The following is a 12,313-nucleotide window of genomic DNA, read 5'->3' on the forward strand; positions in this document are numbered from 1 at the left end:
GTCTACCCCCAACCTGATATATGCGTTATATCGAATCGAGGCACTGGAATACTAGTCGCAATTGAGCGAAAAAGAAGCCAATGGCATCGCACACACCATCGGTATTGCCTAAGGCACGTTGCGTCCAACTACTACATGCAATATCGATCAACAACTGAATGACGACAAGTGACCAACATGGGTATTTAATCTCTATTAATATAATTTCGTTTGTAATATTCAATTTATTCTGAATGGAAAAGTGGTATGTAATTTTCGTTATCAACTTATATTGGTAGGGTATGAGATAAGTAAGGACCGTTTTCATGAGATGTTAGCAGTTTTGCATTCAGTTAACAAAGAAGGCACAGACTATCTTTGTAACATACCTTTCGAACAGTGGACACAAGCATACGACGGCGGCCTACGATATGGTCATATGACCTCAAACCTGGCTGAATGCATAAATTCTGTTTTAAAAGGAACACATCATTTACCGATAACAGCTGTTGTGCGAGAGACATATTTTCGTTTAGTGGCACTATTTCCAAAGCGAGCAGCGAGTTATAAAGGCCAAATGTAGGGAGGCCATGTATGGTGCGCAAAGGTATTGCGAGAGATTAACAAGGAGAAGGCAAGAGCCAACACCATGCACACAGTCTGTCACGATCGCGACAACCTATGGTTTCGTGTGACGGAGTTTGACAGACCGAACCAAGGTATTATTGGAGGGCAATATCGTGTACACTTGAGAGATAGGACATACGACTGTGGGGTGTTTGACGCACTACGTTATCAATGCGCTCATGTAATTGCAACTTGTCAGAATCTCTGTTTGGATCCCGTGACGTATGTCGACCAAGTGTACAAAATAGAATACATGTACAACACGTAGAGACACGTATTCCCACCGATCCCAGATGAACGTAAGTGGCTGTCTGTATCGCTTGCTCCATTTAAGCTGTTACCGGATAGAGAATTGCATCGCAAACCAAATGGTTGACCTTGCTCAACTGGAATACGTAACAATATGGATATCCGAGAAAGAACGAACCAACAAAGGTTGTACGGATGGTGTAGGAACCCAGGCCATATAACTCAATCATGTCCAAATCGGAATAGTTGATAGTTATTGTAATAAAATTATGTTATATTATTTATATTTTATTAAAAATATTAAAAATATTACCGTAGTCAAAATAACATTTATTTTAATAAAAATTATTGGCTAATTTAAAAGAACATTTATTGTATTAAAATTAAAAAAAGTAAAGTACAATTATACTATTAAAAATAATTTTTTAAAAAAGTAAAAACTATGTAAAAAAAAGTTTCTACGAATATACTAAAAAAATCAATGTTGGTGCCGATCGAAATCAGTGCCACATGGGGGTCGTCGACGATTATGCGCTGGATTCCTCCTTGGTTCAGCTTTCGATGAGGGTTGTGGTTGCTCCGGTGGGGATTGTGGTTCCTTTGGCAGGGGATCTGGTTGTGGGTGTTGGAAGGATGACTCACCTTGATAAAATAATAAGTGCGGAGGTGTTTGCATCACCCATGGTGGAGGTGTTTGAATCCTGTAAGGCGATTGGGAATGGTAAAAAGAAGAGCTCCCCGACGGAGCCTCGTGCGATCCCTCATGCGACGGTGGCCTATTGATCGGCGGTTGACTCGGAGTAATTGAAAACGGAGATGAACCGGGCCATACATTCCAACCTGCCATAAGACTGGGAAAAGGAAACATAAAAGGGTTAGGATACATATAAGGGCTATGGTACGCACCTGACATAGTTTGAAAAGGCTATTGTATGGATGTCGTCGATTGAAGTGTTGGCCCAAGTGGCTGTGTGGGCGCTGTTGATGGGCCCGGTGATTGTATGGGCACTACTGATGGGCCCGCGTCGTTATCCCTTCTTCTTGGATTTAAAGGGCCCCGTCGTTCCCTTTGCACACTAATTTGTCGTCGCCTCTCCTCTTCCGACAGTAAATATGGCTTGCCATGGATCCTAAACCATGGCATGTATTCCGGCATGCATGCTAACTCAGGAACGATGATCGGTTCCTGAGTAGGTATATAGTCATACCAATTTTCCCACATTTCGATATATTCTAACTAGTGTCTCGGCCAATCCGTATTCAATAGCCGTAAGTCGACTTTGTGCTCATCATCGAGTACCTCAGGTTCCAAGGGAATCGATTGTCAGAATACAAATTGCAGCAATACCCTATCTGACTGATGCATCTCCACGATAGCATAGTTTACCAATGGGACCTTCACATGCCAAATGTTTAGATTTTGAAAAAATTCATCCGAAATTATTGCTCGAATTGCCGGATCCTCGTTTGGTGTCCATTGAAACTATATGAACATGATAATAATATTAGTTATATAGGTAATACTAAATACTAAATACTAAATACGAAACGACTATTTTATTATGTATATATATTTTATTTAATACTTACTTGTGCTTCTGACCGTTGGTCTAATAGAAGCCATATATCTTCAAGAGATGTGGGTATTCCAACATAACTCGCCGAATGGTTCCCCCTAATTAAATAATTTTTTAGCATACAATTATATTTTAAATCTACGTAATAAATGTAAAATCTAATATAAAATTTACCTCGTTATTAGTGGGAATGTATATAGGTGGTTCACTCGAGGACGTAAAAATGGAAAGTGAAACCGTGCCCATGATTGCAGTAGTGATAGGCATCCTCCGATTTTGGCTTTATTAGGTCGCGTCGCCCCGCACATCTCTAGGTACAATGTTGCTAACACGGAAGACCCCCAACTTAATTCACCTACCGCTCTAAAATCAACGAGCTTCAATAGCCATCTCAGATGTACGCAGTTTTGTGGCAAGTCCGACATCAAATAACCTCCAATCATCTCAAGAATGTATGCCCGAGCATATCGTATTCTTTCGAGTTCAGTCGAATCATTATCCGGCTCCGAGAATGTGTCTCGTAACTAGCCCATCTTGATCCGACCTCCGTTAATATTATCCAGTATAGCACCTAAAAGCTTGTAGCATACAACTCCCCAATCAGTAGATGTAGACCCGATGACTGCGTACCCATCCACCGGCAATCCCAATTGCAATTGCACATCTTCTAGAGTGATAGTACACTCTTCGCATGGAAGATGGAAAGTGTGCGTCTCGGGTCTCCACCTCTCTATTAATGCACTGATTAATTTCGGGTCCAACTTGCACCCCCGGCCTATTGTGGCCACGTGCCAAAAACCCGCTTCCCGAAGGTAATTCTCTATCAACGGCGATGGAGGACCAGGCATAGTACGGATATAGCATTGCAACACCCGATCTACAGACTATTATAAAAAAAATTATAAAATAAATATTAATTAAAATTGCATAAATGAAAAAAATATTAAATACTATATTTAAAAATTAATTAAGTTGATTACTTACCATTGTCATTTGCTCGACGGAGATGTGTTTCTTATCGAGACGAATTAATGAACTGACCATTGCTAACATGATCAAATATTTTTGTAATTTAAAAAATAAACACAAATTTTTTGAAAAAAATTAGAGACAACTTTGATAAAAATTGAGAGAAATTTGAGAGAATTTGGAAAGATTTGAGAGAGAATTGTTGTGAGAGGACTGTTGTGTGAAAAAATGAAAGGGGGCCTTTTATAGGTTTTTTTTAACCGTTAGGGGAACCGTTGGGGGTACCGTTGGAGCAGGGCAAAACGCTCCCCCAGGGACACATTTTACTGACGTATAGAGTGAATTCGCACTGACGTGGAAGCACTTTTAGGGAAAATGGTCCTTTTCCATAAATAATAAAAAAGTTGGTCCATTTCCGTAATTAACGAAAAAAAGGACTTTTTTTAGTAAATTTCCCTTCAGTGAAACGAAAAAAATGCAAGCAAAATTAAAAATTTGACATATTTTTAATAAAAAATAATTATTGCTATTATTAAAATTTTAAGGGTAACTACAACCAAGATCACTCAATTATTAGCAAGTTTACATATTAGCCATTCAATTTTAAAAACAAGCTGATCACTAAACTATTTAAAAAGGTATAAGTTGGTCATTGGCCCGTTAACTTGGTAACGAATGTCAGATGTGGTTGTTAACTCACTAATCGTTGTAGGTTACTCAACTATTAGTAAATTTATAATTTGATCACTCGGCTTCAAATAAATTACAAGTTGTTCACTTAACTATTCAATATTTTAGGATTTTAGGACTAGAGGTGATGGAGGGCTGGGCTAGGCCCAAAAAATTTTAGGCCCGTTTTCCATGCTCGAGCCCTGGCCCAAACCAAAATATGGGCCTGAAAATTTGTCCAAGCTCGGCCCAAAATAAAATTGCTAAGCCTGAGCCCTACCCGGCCCGGCCCATATTAATTTTTTTTAGCTTATTTCATTAAATAAAAAAATTAAAAATATAATAAATCAAATACATTTAAAAATATAAAAACAAATATTAAAACAAGAAACAAATAAAAAAATGAGACTAAAATAATTCTTAAAACAATACACAAATTAAAAATATAATAAAAAGTGGTTATATTAAAATTGAAATAAAAAAGTAAATATGATTAAAAATAAAAAAAAATTATTTAGTATATAATTCGGGCTAGGATGGGCCAAAAAAGTTTTACCCGAGGCCCGACCCGTTTTCTAAATGGGCCTCTCTTTTTTTCCCAAACCCATATTTTGGGCCTATATTTTTACTCGAACCCTCTCATTTTTCGGGCGGGCCTTTTGGGCTAGGCCGGGTAGCCCAACCCATGATCACCTTTATTTAGGACCTTCTTCACAATCGCATTCCAGTAATCTCGCCATTGTTTGACCTCCTACTCCAGCAAAGAAACACATCTAACATGAGCTTTTTCCCTTCGCTTTTAACTTTATGGTTTAATTTCTTCAAGGATTTGTTTTAAACCTTTAAAAATTATTACTCAATCAAGATGCTAGGAATTTTATACAAAATCAATATCCCAAAATTATTCTACCAATAAAAGTTAGATCTTGTGTAAAAATCTTAATTTATCACAAAAAAATAAAAATCTTAATTTTCTAGAGATTAATCAATAAATGTTGAAAAGAAAAGAAGAGTTGTTAACAAATTAGCGAGATGTACTTGAAATCATTAAAGTTTTAATTACTTATATTGTAAAATTTGTTAATTTATATTGTTAGCATGTTAATTCATTTTGAATTGTTTTTAAAATATTTTTTCGATATTGAGGGTGTTTGGTACACAGAGTTTTGGGCCTTTTTTAGCTAATTTAGGCAAAAATGGAGGATTGAGTAGTTAAACCCTCTAATTGTAGTGTTTGGTGAATGGAAGTTTGCAAGAGCTTGTTGAACTAAAACCTCCAAAATAAAAAACATTGGGATAAACAACTTTTTTTCAACAACTGAATGGGAATGAGATATGTGGAATGCCATACCTAACCATGCTTGCTCAAAAATTACTCCCTTTGACACATGCTCTCAAACATAATAGGTAGGGACGGATCTATGATTTTACTCCAAGGGGAGCAAAACTTCTAAATTCAAACTACATTTTTTTAACGTAAAAAAGTGCCAATTCTTCTAGGTACTTTTTTTTTTCTTATAAAAAATCAATTTAATGTTTTTAAAAAGAAAGATTTAACTGTAAAAAAATTATAAGAAAAAAAATCACACTATATAAAATTAAATATTTCTTTCTAATATGCAAAAAAGAGTAACTAATAATATACTAAAAATTTCATAAATATCATTATAATTCCAAAAATTAAAAAAAAAACTTGGCCTTAGTTTTATTTCTTAATACTAGGCACCCTAAATCGCACCTCACTTTTTCATAAGATCGAACTCGTCAATGATAGAATATATTGAAAATTCTCGAGCTATCTCTTTTTTGATGTATGCCACCAATTAAGTTGAAACAAAATCATCCTCCATTTTGTTGCGAAGCCTTGTCTTTACAATTTTCATGGTTAAAAATGCTTGTTCGGTTGTTGCAGTAAACACAGGAAGAGTTAGCACAAGACGAATAATTTTATCAAGAAGATGATATATACTTGACTTATTTGTCTTAGCTAGCACTTGACACAACTCGGCAACTGTAGAAGCTTTCCTCAACTCTGTGCTTTGGTGCGCATCAAGTTGAAAATGCTCCAACTGAATCTTCATGTGTAGCTTCTCTTTCTCTGTAAAATCGTCTGGATAAAAATCATTCATAAGCTTTGCAGATATCTTCAACCCAAAAAGTTTTGTACTTATCGCGTGGATCCAAAACAGAGCTAAGAAAAAGTAACTCCACTACCTCATCATTAAAGTGAGAATTCATTTCTGTTAGCAATGAATTAATACTAGCAATGAATATATCAAACTGATAGTGATGCTCAATTGTGAGGTTATATTTCTGGATGTGAGAGCAGCAAGACTCACCTCGATCAACTTTGTATGGAGCACTTACATTAGGGACTTTTATCTCATGATCTTTACAAAATAACTTCACTTTATCAAACAAAGGATCCCACCCATGTTTTCTGAATTTCTTAAAAAATATCAAACAAAGGATCCCACACATGTTTTCTGAATTTCTGGAAAAGCATTGTAGTTGATGACACCAACTGCATCGTGTTTAGTATATCCTATGATTTATACTACAATGCTTGACAAAGATCATTAGTGATTCTAAGCATCTCAATCATGAAATGCAAAATGAAAACAAATTTAACGGATGTCATTGCATCATATATTCCATAAACTTCACTCATTTGAGTAAGGTTGATGAACTTGATAATATCTTGTAATACAATAAAGACGAAACCGAACATACACATCAAGCTATTAAAAGAAGCTAAATGAGATCCTTATAGGGTATCGCCTAGACATTGGAGGGAACTGACTTGATTTTTCCCTTTGCTAGTTTCAAGCTCACCACTTTCAACCAACTCCATGATATGAGATGCCTCAATGTTTTTTAATTTATCATGCCTCTTGCTTGAAGAAGCAACCAAATTTATTATACTAGTCAAGTATAAAAAAATTGAAAAATAAGAATAAACTCATTGGATGTAGCTACTAGAGTTAATTGGAGACGATGAGCGAGGTATGAACTGATATGCCAAAATTCGGTGTAGCAGATTAAACTAGTTTTCACACTTAAGGAGCCTGAATACAAGCATTTTCATTACATTTTAGTTAAGTTTCTTTAGTTTATTTACATTCAATAAAATGTGCAAATTGAGTCTTTTATTGACCTTGAGGGCCGAATGAGGCCTAAGGGAGAGCTAATGTACTTTGTAAATGTGTAGGAGACCATTAGAAGATATTTTAGGACGATACTAGACGCTATGTCGCAACACTGGAGGACTGATGTCGCAACATAGGGAACAAAATGAAGAAAATTCAAGTCTGCATTCGATGTCGCAACACAAACCGAGAGTGTCGCGAGATACCGCTGAAGATGGTTACAGATGAGCATACTAATTGCTATGTCGCGACACAGGTCCTGGTGTGTCCGACATTGACTCTGGGATGGAAATTAAACACAAATTAGGGGCATTTTGGTATGCACAATCAAATATAAACCTCAAGAATGTTAGCTAACCTAGGGTTAAGGACAACGACAACCTAAAGGCTATAAATAGACTCTTTTGGCACATGTTATAGAGACCTTGGAATTAACCTAGTTCTTCCTTTATATTTAGTTTTGTTTTCTTTCTTAGGTTTCTATAGTTTAGTTTATTTGTTTTTTGTTTTCTTTCAAGAGATCTGAATTGTAGAATCATTCAACTCTTTGGATTTATGCTTAATATCAATACAATGAGGCTTTTTCATTTACTCTATCTTCTCGATTTAATTAGCATGCTTTCTTTTTACATCGATTATATATTGTTTATGAATGCCATGAGGAACTAATCCTTCTATAGGAGATTAACGAGTGAAGGTATGATCTGTTAACCGTTTTGTAGGGTTACTCAACAGATCAATTATTTGGGAGGCCTGACAACCTCGGGAATTCATCAAGATAAGAATTAACCCAAAATTGGTATTGCCCATTCATGAATACCTTAACCCCAAACTACTAGACTGTGAGGTCAGAAGATAAGTAGTTCTTGCTGACTCATTATGTTAGTGGAAGATCGGAAGATATTGCTAGGGTAGCTACTAGTTGATTAATGAGGAACCTGAAGTGACAGTTGATGGAGATTACCGAAGCGAGCTAATCACCCATAATCAGATTTGATTTATTCTTCCCTTTTAATCTCTTGAATTTTATCTTTTTATTTATGTTATTTTATTTTTATCATTATAAAAACCCAAAAAATCCTTTATTTTATATTCTTCGTACTATAACTGAATCTAAAGTACTAATTAGATATTTTAGTTCTTAGGTTAGAATTATCTAGCACTCGTCTCCCTTAGGTACGATCCTCAGAGTACTCACCCACTCCGTTGTAAAACTATATTACAACTAGACCCGTACAATTGCAGATATCGTATTGTAATTCTATATTTTATTGCAGTATTCACACTCTGGACGTCAGTACGTCCGGAGGTGGTCATCAACATAGTATACAAATGGACAATTTTTAGCAAATAAAGCTTGCAAGCCATTCCATTCACCATGTATATTACTTGCACCATCATATCCTTGACCACAAATATCATCCACATTAAGGAAATGATGTAAAATAACTTCACAAATTGCCTTCTCCAAAGCTAACGATGTGGTGTCCTTTATATGAACCAAATCGATTCACGTATAAAACCTTATTTATCAACAAACCACAATACAATTTCTATTTTTTTTCTTTGACTCATCATGAGCTTTATCTACTAAAATAAAAAACTTTGAATCTCCAATCTCTTCTCAAATGAATCCCTAGATTTTACACGCCAAAATAGAAAGAATGTTCTTTTGAACAGTTAGACTGGCATACTATGCATTTTGAGGTCATTTTCTAAGGCAATTGCCCTCACATCTTTATTATTAGAAACCAAAAGTTTTATTAGTTCAAGAATGTTACCTTGATTTCTTGAATCTTGTGATTCATCCTGTCCCCTAAAGGTACAACCTTGAAATACAAGCCACTTGAAAGCATCTATTGACACCTTGAGCTATAGCCGATTTCTTGCAACTTGTTTGGAATTTTGTTTCTCAATAATCCTCTCAGTAATCCTCTCAATAGTTTTTCATTGCATTCTTACGTAAAGAATTTGCATCCTTACTCACATAAGTAACAAAAGGACATTTAGATTCTTTATTGACTTTCTTCCATGATCGAAATTCTTCGCTTGTACAAATATTTTCATGATGCCCAAATGGCTTGTTGAAGGGAAAACAAGGAAGGCAATATGCAACATTCTTACTTGGTAAAAACTCGAGCCAATCTAGGAATAACTTGTACCAAGATGGGAGAAATCGACATCTATTCTTTTCAATATATTGGGGAGATGTTGTAGCCTCACTTGGAGGAATCAGTTGATATCGCCCAAATTTAATATAAGCTTAACGGACTTCATCTTGTTGACTTGGAGGGTAACCCCAAATAAATTTTCAAAGTCTTGGATTACGCTCTAAAAAAGAAGCATCAATCTCCTTTGTTTTGACTATTAGCAACTTACGAGGACGTTCAAGTATTTGAGAGACCTGATATCTTATTCAGGGGCTTGGGAAGACCCGATATCTCATTCAAGATCTTGGGATTGAGAAACTTGATATCTTGTTCAAGAGCTTGTGAAGATCGGATATTTGATTTTTCTCCATTAAAAACAGAAGGTTGAGGAACTGATTGATCATAATTGCTTTCTGACACCTTTTTTTGGAAAAATATTCGATTTTTGACCATAATTTAATTGAAAAATCTAAAGATTGTAATAATATATTAAACAACAACATATTTGGAAAAGGAAAAAAGTAATAAGGCAAATAAATAAAGAACATATTTTATGCAAAAGTATTTACCGAGAGGTCTTTTGCGTAAGGAGCTAAGAGAGAGATAATTTGGATTTTTTTAGTCTTTGCTCTCAGTCTCGGCATCAAACTCCTTTCTTTTTCTCTTAGAAGTGTCAACATCTTACTAGAGGAAGATAATTCCTTAGCAAGACATACAAATCAAAATACAAGAAAGTCACTGACCTAGTATGTAACAGTATGGGCAAAATTATTTAATTTTGGAATTTGGCTTTAAAGCCCATATTGGGCCTCTAAGTTTAGTATTTCAAGGCCCATCATACATTAATATTTGATTATTATTATTGAAGTTATATAATTAAAAATTGAAAAATACTTTGTTAATATAAATTATAACCTTATGGCTTAAGGAGGCGAATTATATGAAATACAATTTGGCCAACGGGGGCGAATGTTATATAATGTGGACACCAAATCTAAAATACATGATAATTTATATATAAAATTCAAAAATCTGAAAATTCCAAGGGGGCAACCCCCTGGTGCCCCCTGGATCCACACCTACTAATAGAGGTGTCAAGATATCAATAGCCTTTATTCTCCTCTTTACACTTTCGCCTCCAAAGTCTAAAGTAAATCTAAAAAAAAAAAATCCACTGTGGATATACAAAAATGAACATAGTCGCGAGAAATTTTCAACCGAGTCCATTATGTACTCTTAATTTATTTTTAATTTACTTCTGCAAATGATTTCTTATACAACTTTATATTAATTGAAATATGCTACTTGAAAATTTTATTCAGAGTGTGACATAATTATCACTAATTTACATACTAAGAACATGACATAATTATCACTAAGAATATAGTTTACAATTATATTGATACACTATTAATATTTATCAATTTCCACAATGTTAATATTTGCAAATAAGGAACTTAAGAAATTTGTTTATTTAAACTTCCAAAAATATTCACTAATTAATTTTCATAATGAATGTTTTAATTCCTTGGTAATAGTGTTTTATTTCAATAATTTCACACAATAAAGACTAAAGTATTATAAACAAATAAATACTTAACAATAAAATGTGACATGACCTTATTTGTTATTTTACACATATCAACTTTCAACTATCAGCTAAGTTTTACCAAACACTTTTAAATAAATAGTTAATAGAACCAGTTGGTCAAATAAGTTAATAGAATCACTTGGTCAAACTAGTCACTACAATTAGCAATCAACTATCAGCTATCAACCAATTGCCAAACAGGGTCATTCTTTTATTTATTAAATTCATATTATATCTTAATACATGATTTTATATTATAAATGATTAGAAATAAAATTTTAAAAAGTAATTTTTTATATATAATAGATCTATTGAGTGTTTTTCTCTATCCTCTTTAGCTAGTAAAGTTGTGTATTTATATGATATAGTTACTGTTCATTGATGTAGTATCCTAGGTAGGTTCCATACATGCTAACGCGTACCCTACTCTAGGTTTAACACGTGTTTGTACGATGTGGGTTCACATATGTAGTGGCATTCGAACTTATATTGTGCGATCTTATGTTCGATGTGAATCCTTAGTGTCATGCAATCTCGATGTGCAAGCTCGATATGCAAACTGTGTAGAATTCGATCCGGATCCAATCGAGTTACGGGTCGATAATAGTGAGTATCATAACAATTTGTCCCCCACCTGGTTCAAAGAAGAGTTACAAAGTGACTCTTTATGGAACTTGGTTTTATGATACGAGAGATAGCATAAGGAAAAACTTATTGAATATGCTTTATACATTAACATGCAACACATACTTATAGTGGAACGTACACTTTAACACGTGTCCAGAAGAAGTACAACTATATGCCACTAATTGTATCCTTATTCTTGGATACATGAATCATTAAAGCACAAAGAAATACATTTTAAAAGAAGGTTATCGGAGCCCTAAAAATCATGTTGTTTGAATTTGAGACTTTGAAGAAAAACAATTGTTCAGAAGAGCAATTTCAAAGGTAATATGCCTAAAATTTCCATCCTTCTTTCAAATTTATTTTAAGTTTTGTTAGTGCACCATGACTAAGACTAGAGGAAGTGTCCACATTGTCCAGAACATTCCTTTGCAACATCGTGAAATGAGCAATCCAGTGGAAGCTAAGGCTTACGTTTGCACTAAGAAAATGGAAGAAATGAATCGAGTATTGGTTGTTTGGAGAATTCAAATACTGAACTTCACTTATGATTTCTCAATCCCTAAAGGGTCAAATCATTTGAGCGACACTAACGATGGTAGCTTTTTGCTTCTACTGCATGTGATAGAACATGATTTCGTTTAATACTCCACCCCTTTTTTCATCACCTTCTCGATGAGTACAAGATAGCTCTAGGCAGTTATCTGGTTTTTCGTTGTGGGTCAC

This window comes from Gossypium hirsutum, chromosome A12 (assembly GCF_007990345.1).
Source record: "Gossypium hirsutum isolate 1008001.06 chromosome A12, Gossypium_hirsutum_v2.1, whole genome shotgun sequence".
In the NCBI taxonomy this organism is placed as follows: Eukaryota; Viridiplantae; Streptophyta; class Magnoliopsida; order Malvales; family Malvaceae; genus Gossypium; species Gossypium hirsutum.